Source organism: Carassius gibelio, chromosome A24, assembly GCF_023724105.1.
Source record: "Carassius gibelio isolate Cgi1373 ecotype wild population from Czech Republic chromosome A24, carGib1.2-hapl.c, whole genome shotgun sequence".
Lineage (NCBI taxonomy): Eukaryota > Metazoa > Chordata > Actinopteri > Cypriniformes > Cyprinidae > Carassius > Carassius gibelio.
The window spans coordinates 15,854,802-15,863,184 of record NC_068394.1 but is presented as its reverse complement, the minus strand read 5'-3'; the positions used below and the strand labels follow the sequence as shown (position 1 = coordinate 15,863,184).

The 8,383-nt window shown below is 32.1% G+C and overlaps 1 protein-coding gene and 1 long non-coding RNA gene across 3 annotated transcripts in view; one reads left to right on the top strand and one right to left on the bottom strand.

The window, feature by feature from the left end:
* The window catches only part of pard3aa (par-3 family cell polarity regulator alpha, a), a 415,020-nt gene that overhangs the window by 55,866 nt on the left and 350,771 nt on the right, over positions 1-8,383 (top strand). The gene's annotated exons all lie outside the window — the stretch shown is intronic.
* On the bottom strand, positions 4,223-8,224 carry LOC127946038 (uncharacterized). The gene is made up of 4 exons (XR_008150998.1): positions 7,169-8,224; positions 6,813-6,911; positions 6,341-6,451; positions 4,223-4,561 (listed from the first exon to the last, which is right to left on the bottom strand). It is a non-coding gene; the product is annotated as an uncharacterized LOC127946038 (long non-coding RNA).

The following is an 8,383-nucleotide window of genomic DNA, read 5'->3' as shown; positions in this document are numbered from 1 at the left end:
ATCGCTCCGTCTCTACCTTTCTAAACACTTCTCACTTCAGTTTCAAGGCTACTGTCAAGAAAACAGAGCACAAGTGATGACAAAGTGCTAGAAGACAGAAAGACAAGGACAAAAACCGAATGAAATGTGCGTTCAGTTTCACTTTTTCACCTTGAGCGTGTGTTAACTGTTTCTCTGTTGATCTGCAGTGGTTTGTCTGCTTGTTTAGTAGAGTCTGGGTGCGGTGCTTTAATATTTCACTCCTCTTACAAGAGTTACTGACCAAACACCAGCAAACACTGTCTTCTGTTCGGTTTTCATTTGATGTGGTTTAGTAATCATTGATATATGTATACAGTTTGTTTTTGATAGTTTGTGTTTCTATCTCTGCATGCTTAGTGAAGCTATGCTATATTTTGATTTCTGTTTTAGTAATTTTAGTACTTTAGAGTTTATTTTATGTGCCAATGGATCTTTCCAGCATTTTCATCCAGCGTTTATATTTTATTTCAGCTTTCAAATTAGATTTCAGTTAACCACAACTGTTTTTAATAGTCAAAGTTTCAGTAACACTGGGCTGTTGAAACATTAAAAACTGAAGAAGAGCACAGAAAATGATCGAACGGAAGAGTTCACTGAAGAAATTGAAAATTGTGTGACAAGATTTTTGAAGTTTGTTTCACTGAATGATATTCTTATAATTCACCATATGTTTTCAGATGCGATTAGAAAAAATAATGTAATGCAATCAACCAATCAAATCATGTTGATGTTAAATGTATGGTTATATACACATCTACAAGATATCATTCCTACAAGTCTGACTAATGTTACTGTTTATTAAGAGTATGCAAATGTTGGGATGAAATAATAACGTTAAAGCATTCTGACATTCATCGAATTCTTATGATGTTTGGAGAAAATGGTCTTAGAAAACATGATATAAATGTATGTTATATACAGATATGCAGATGTCAGAATGAATTGTTCTTCAGATTGTATTGAAATATTTTCGCAACATTGATAGAATTGTTACAGTGTCCTGATAACATTCTTGAAATGTTATGATATTAATATTTCATGAAGATCCTCATAATGTTTGGACAAATGTTTCTAGATAAACATTCTTGGAACATCCTCTTAACGTTCGGATGACAGCCAACTATAAATGACTAAAGGTTGAGTGTGCTGATTTGTTGGTAGTTTCACGGCTCATTTGAATAATGGTGAAGTTTGTGGAGTCACTGAGAGTTCAAATGAAATATTACTTAAATCCTGGATCCGGCACAAAACCAGAAAAACCAAAGCATCAGAAAAACTTTAGATTTCAAGGTTAATATCTACTGAATTTGCCTTCAGTTGATGTTTCTCCTGCTGTCAGCTCTCTCCGGCAGCGTTTCTGAACGGTTCATGATGCCAGATCTGCTCACGAGCTCCAGTGTCTTTATCTCTGGGGCATTTGGTGCAATCACTGGATTCTGGTGACACACACACACACACACACACACACACATACACGTCTATGTTACTAAGAGGGGACTATCGCTATACACTGACCAAGAGGGGACCAGTGTTTCTGGTCATTTTTAAGAAACAAAAATTACATACAAAATTTTCATTTGAGTTCTTTTTTCATAATATAACTGAAAAAATGCATTTTTAATTTTTTTTAAAAACATGCCAAGTGGGGACCTGAGTGACGTCTACCTATCCAACAGAGGACCTCCATAGACTGCAATGCAACTGTGTGTGCAAACACAAGGGCAATTGTACCAAGTGTTTCTTTACAATCTAACTGTATTTAAATGCAACTCTAAACTTTGAAACATTCACACTATATCTCCATTGAAGAAATATTCTAATAGAAATCCAAAATGTTTAATAAATTAGTATGACATGCAGATATTTTCTGGGATTGACACTAATACAAATACACTTCTCAATATATGAATACAATCACACAGATATATATATATATATATATATATATATATATATATATATATATATATATATATATATATATATATATATATATATATATATATATATATTTGTTTCAGTCAAACCAAAAAATATTAAGACAAAACAAACAAGACACTATAGTTAATTTGAGGATAGCATAAATAAAGTAAAATGAAGAGCTCTTTAAGGTAACAATTGCATGTCAATACTTCTGACAGTAAAGAGTGCATGTGTTAGATAAAATTAGTTTGGTCCCCAGTTAGATGGTGACGTGTGACGCCTGTTAGACTGAATCACCTCTTCTTACATCACAGACACATTAACATTATATGTTAAGTTAAGAAACAACATTATATGTGAACTTAAGAAACAATATTATATGTTAACTTAAGAAACAATATTATATGTTAACTTAAGAAACAATATTATATGTTAACTTAAGAAACAATATTATATGTTAACTTAAGAAACAATATTATATGTTAACTTAAGAAACAATATTATATGTTAACTTAAGAAACAATATTATATGTTAACTTAAGAAACAATATTATATGTTAACTTAAGAAACAACATTATATGTGAACTTAAGAAACAATATTATATGTTAACTTAAGAAACAATATTATATGTTAACTTAAGAAACAATATTATATGTTAGCTTGCTGCATTGAAAAATTTCAGTTGAGTTCAGTAAAACACCTTTTAACTATGCCACTTTAGCTGTTTAACACTGACATTTTCCAGAGGCCCAATTGTTTTATGGTATTATCAGCATTGCCATTATATTCAGAAATAAATGAATAAATGTAATTTGTTAAATGTAAAGGCAACCAAACAGATCACGTCATACTTCACCATCTAACTGGGGACCGGTTTGATCTTGGAGGCTAATTTTTTTTTTTTTTTTTTAAAGATAGATAGATAGATAGATAGATAGATAGATAGATAGATAGATAGATAGATAGATAGATAGATAGATAGATAGATAGATAGATAGATAGATGGAATAATGTTAATGTTGATCTGAACACGTAGGTCCCCTGTTAAATGGTAAACTGCGACATCTCTTTGGTTGCTTTGACATTTCTTGAAGATTTCATGTTAACTTTGAAAATATTCAATTGGCTAAATTTCTAAATCAATGTTACAATCAACATATATTGTAACATTGTATTATCATCCTTGCCATAGCATTCAGAGATGGTGAGAATGTGAAATATTGTTAAATGTAAGGTCAGTCGATCAGGCGTCACACTTCACCATCTAACAGGGGACCAGTGTTTTTATTTTATTTTTTTATTTACTGCATTAAAATCTTCAGTTGGCTCCAGTAAATTAGATGAACTGAATGTCTTTTAACATTTGTAGAACCAACTGAAAATTCTCAATGCAACAATCAATAAATAATTTTGAGTTTTGACCTCCATGTGTATTAGTGTCAGGTGTTGTATGGAGAGCTACAATAAAATACTTTAAGCATTGGCACTTTAGTCGTTTAACACACTAACATTTTTCAGAGCAGCACTTGATTTAGGGGCTCCATTTTTATTATCAACATTGCCAAGAAAAGTAAAACAACAAATCAAAATGAAAATAATAAAATTTGTTTATTTAAAAAAAAATTAAATAGTTCAAAATTACAGTGGCTTACATCAAAGTTATAACAGGTCTAAAACAGAGTCCCAAACAGGAGCTGAAAACAGCTGTAGTCAGTCATTTCAATGCTATGATGCACTGATGCTGCATGTACATGGACCTTCAGTGTCACGGCACAGTTATAACTCAACACTGATACTCCACATCACACGCTCTCAGGGTTTATGGGCTCAGTACTGTTGACCCAAACTTCTCTTAACCGAAATTATTCTGTTGAGCACAAAGCATTTAACTGTTTTCCAGTCTCTTCCATTGTCCTTTAGAATCCTGTTTGCATTTATGCATCTTTCACAGTCCACTTTTCCAGGAGCCTTCATTTCCTCAAAGTAGTTCTTGAAACCGTGTTCTATGAGTTTCCTCTGTTTCTGACCAGGGCTTTCTGGCTCTTGCTATTTAACAAAATTAAAAGATAAAAAATATATAAAGTGAATAAATATATGATTGAATTTAAAAAAAATATGTCAGTAATACATACTTTACAAAGTTGAAAACACAAAAAGACAATGATCTTTAGATCTTGTGTATTGTTTATGGTGAATGGAACATACCGTTTTGATTTAATGGCACTAGTGATTTACTGATGTGTCCGAGACTGAAGACTGAAGTCTTTCCTGAGCTGTAGCTGCTTGTGGTTGATATTTGATAAGACTGGTGATCGAAACCTGTAAATTCACACTAATACTAATATCCAATCATTTTAATGCTTATTGTAAACTCTACAATAAGTCTTTGCACATAGTTTTGACTTCCTGAAGGCTTTCCTCAATAGTAGGATGCTCTTCCACTGATTTGCTCATCATTCTGCTTAAGATATGTTTAGTCTTTCATCCCATTGAAGACTGAAGTTACTCGTTCTGACATGTAGAGACAGACCAAGTGGATCCTGGGTGTAGGGTGTAGTGGTCTTATAAGGGTGTTGTCCATCCGTCAGGATGTAATGGACCAAGCATCCTGCTACCTGTAATATAGAAGATTCATTTATAACAAGCTCTAGTAATGGCCACCTGACTAAGCTGTACAGAATTAATAATGATATTGTTATGAACGCTGAAAGTGACATGCAGAACAATTCAACAAGTGCTCTTTTTTTGTAAAACTGATTTTATCATTGCATACATTAAACTTGTTGACTTGCATCCCCTTTTATACTCAAACCCAGACCCAAATTAAAAGATGTAATTCATCTAATAACACACTAGTAATTCATGATTAACCTAACATTTTAAGGATCCAGAATTGTGTATTAGTTAAGAATAAACAAACCAGTAATTAATGATTAACTTTTTCACAATTATTGAGTGGCTCTTACTAAGTGATATTCAAGTTTATTGACCAGAATAAGCCAATAATTATTGATTAACTAATGCATTATTCTGGATTACCAATGCATTATTCCCTTAAAATAAAGTGTTGAAGTGTAAAGTTTCACTTTGCAATAAGTCAGGTCAAGTCAATTTCTATTTATAGAGCACAACATTAACACAACCATCATTGATCCAACGTGCTTAACAAGAAAATGTTACTTTAAAAGCAACAGAGATCAAAAAATTAAATAAAAAATATGTATATATACACATTTAAAAAAATAAAAACATACATCAAAAGAACCGTACACAGCATCACTCAAATGCAAGGGTGTAAAAATGAGTCTTTAAGTTTGATTTAAAATCACGGAGCGATGGACAGGACACATTAACTAACAATGAGAAATACATTTGTTTAAATATTTAAGCTTTGTTAACATAAAAAAAATACAACTGTTTATTTTTTGTTAATGTTAGCTCAGCTCCATTAAATAATATTTATTAATACATTATTAAAATCAAACATTGTATTTGTTAATGATGAAAGTAATGTTTACTAACATTAATAAACACTTTAAAAGTGATTTTCATGTTAACTAGTGTTAACCAATGACATCTTATGGGAAAGTGCTACTATTTTATGAAATATAGTAAAGACCATACCAATGCGGATTGTTTTTTCTTCACTTTGATCAATAATCTCTATTGTGTTGTAGTGCTATCTGCCCTGTTCATGCTCTCTCTCTCTCCCCCACAAACATCACACCTCTCACAGGATCAACACCTGACCAGTGAGTCTGGGATCAGGAAGACTGGTTTAATGTTTGTAAAAGAAGACTTTTCTGCTAATCAAGGCTACATTTACCTGATCAGAAATATTGTAAAATGAATTTAAAATTGTGAAATATGTCAGCATCATTACTCCACTCTTCACTGTCAAATGATCTTCAGAAATCATTTAAATTAGCAGAATTGATGTTCTTTTATGATCAATTATTATTGGTTCTCAATCATTAATAATGATTCTTATATTATCAGTGTTGAAAGCATATTTTCCGGCTTCATAGTTTTGTGGAAACTGTGATATATAGTACTTTTTAGGATATTCAATGAAAATAAAGGTCAAAATTACAGCATTTATTTAAAATAAACTGAATAGACCTATATCGAGATATCTATAGATATCTTGCCTATATATATATACATATATAATACTTGATAATACTTGCAGACTTGGTGAGCAGAATATTCTTTTAAAGACATTTAAAAATCGTACTGATCCCAAACCAAACTGATTTAACATTGTTTTAACAAGTTTGCCAAGTTAATTCCATTATTTTACATTAAAACTCAAAGGAAATTTGATTTACTACAAATAAATAACAATTCATGAAATAACTCAGAAATATGAGCTAATTGAAATAGAAATGTACCTGTCTCCATGAGCTGTCAGGATCTCCGCAGTCCAACATCATTTCTTCTCCTGCAGTGATGTTTGTGGTCACAAATGCACACAAATCTGCTCTTTTCTGTTCATCAACAATCTGTTGGTCACAAACACATACACATGCACATATTAGCTTTAGAGAATACATACATTTATGATACAAGTTTAATATGTGTCCCAGTTGTTTTCGAGTTCCAATGATTATCAATATTAAACATTTTATCAAGTATGATTATCAGTACAATCTTTATAACAGTGCATCAAAATTAAAATACACTAAATATTCAAGCCACTGATCATCTATAATTTCTGTTGTTATTTTTTTCACACTGCACACTATGAACAAGTAATAACATTGCACAGTACACTTCTTGAAATTCATAAGCTACTATGCCAAGTACTTAATTAATATTTGCAGTCATACAGTATTGGAGACAGAGTCATAAATGATAACTTACCGTTCTCTTGACTCTTGACTGAAATATGTCTTTATCTTTCCCAGATGCGATGAATTTCAAAGCTTCCTTTTCAGGACAGACTCTTCTGGGTCTCATTTTCTTGTTAAATATTCAAGATCTGTTTAGGGTACACTGCATTTGCCAAAATGAAAAACAATATTTAGAAACAACCACAAAAAAAATCTATCAATCAATAAATGAACGAATATATTCAGTAAATAGAGATTAAACAGCACTAACATTTACTAAGAGACTACATACACATTTTAACAGTTTGCTTGCATTTTTGACACATTTATTTTTTAAGTCTACTATTTACATATTATCAGAATCTAAATTCAGAATGTATAACTTACCTTTTCAGTCTTGAATGGAAAAAAGAGATGAGAAATGGCCTTAGTAGGCTTTGTTGTATGTGGTCCCTTGTAGGCAATGTAGGAATCTCAAAAAGCTGTTTGTCCTTCAAGGTTTTAGAATTTTATTTCACAAAAAAATAAAAAAAATCAATGAAGATTCTGTCAGGAAAACAGTATATATATAACCCCACCCAGCTATCTGGAGCGTGATTGGATGAGACTCAGTTAGCCCGGATACTGTTGGTACTGTTGTTGTGAAGGGCCAGGTGATAATGTGGAGACATTAGTGTTATTAGCATATAAGAAGAGAGCACAATCAGTTTACCAGACACTGCTGGGGGAATTGGGGGATGTGGGGATTCTTTAAAACAAGTCACTTTGACTGGGATTGGTTTGCTTTTAGATTATGTAGCTTGAAAAATAATCAGGGATTTTTAAAAAAAATATTATAAAAGTATTAAAAGTATTTGTGTTGTATTCAAAGTCTTCTGAAGTCATACAATAAGTTTATGTGAAAAGTTTCAACATTGAGGTATTAATAACTGAAAATAATTCCACTCCATAAACACAGTCATCATAAAATACAGCTGAATTTGAGTTTGAGATAAAAGACATCAAAACTGACGTAATAAATGTCCCTGTCCACAGTGTCTGTTGATGCAAAGGTATCTCAATGAAACCAGTGAAATACCCTGCACATGGACAAACTGCACTAAATGGACAAACTAAAGATTGACGCCAAGGGCTCCTGACCAAGAGTCAAGGATTGAGAAAGTGTAAAAATGGTCCCCAATCAGACTGTGAATTGTGACGCCTGTTTGGTTGCCTTTACATTTATCAATATTTCATATTCTGTTTATCTATGAAACAACAATGTTGATAATAACACTAAAACAGCCATTCTTGCCATCAGAAATAGTTAAACTTAAGTAAAAACATAAGACATAGAGTGACTCGTCAGGTCGAGATGCAATGCATAAGAGAATGGCCAGCATGCTGATGACTGGTCATACAGAAGCTGATCATACAGATGACCGGTCATACAGACCGCATCATACAGACAGTGATCATATCCTGATGTAACCAATCACTCTCCAGCTGGAGGAAGTGCTGCTTTATAATCACAGAACATTCACTCACTATTAAAATGATTCTGGCTGCTAGAAAGGAGAACATATCCTACAACATGAGTAAGTTCTACATTTTCTAATCACT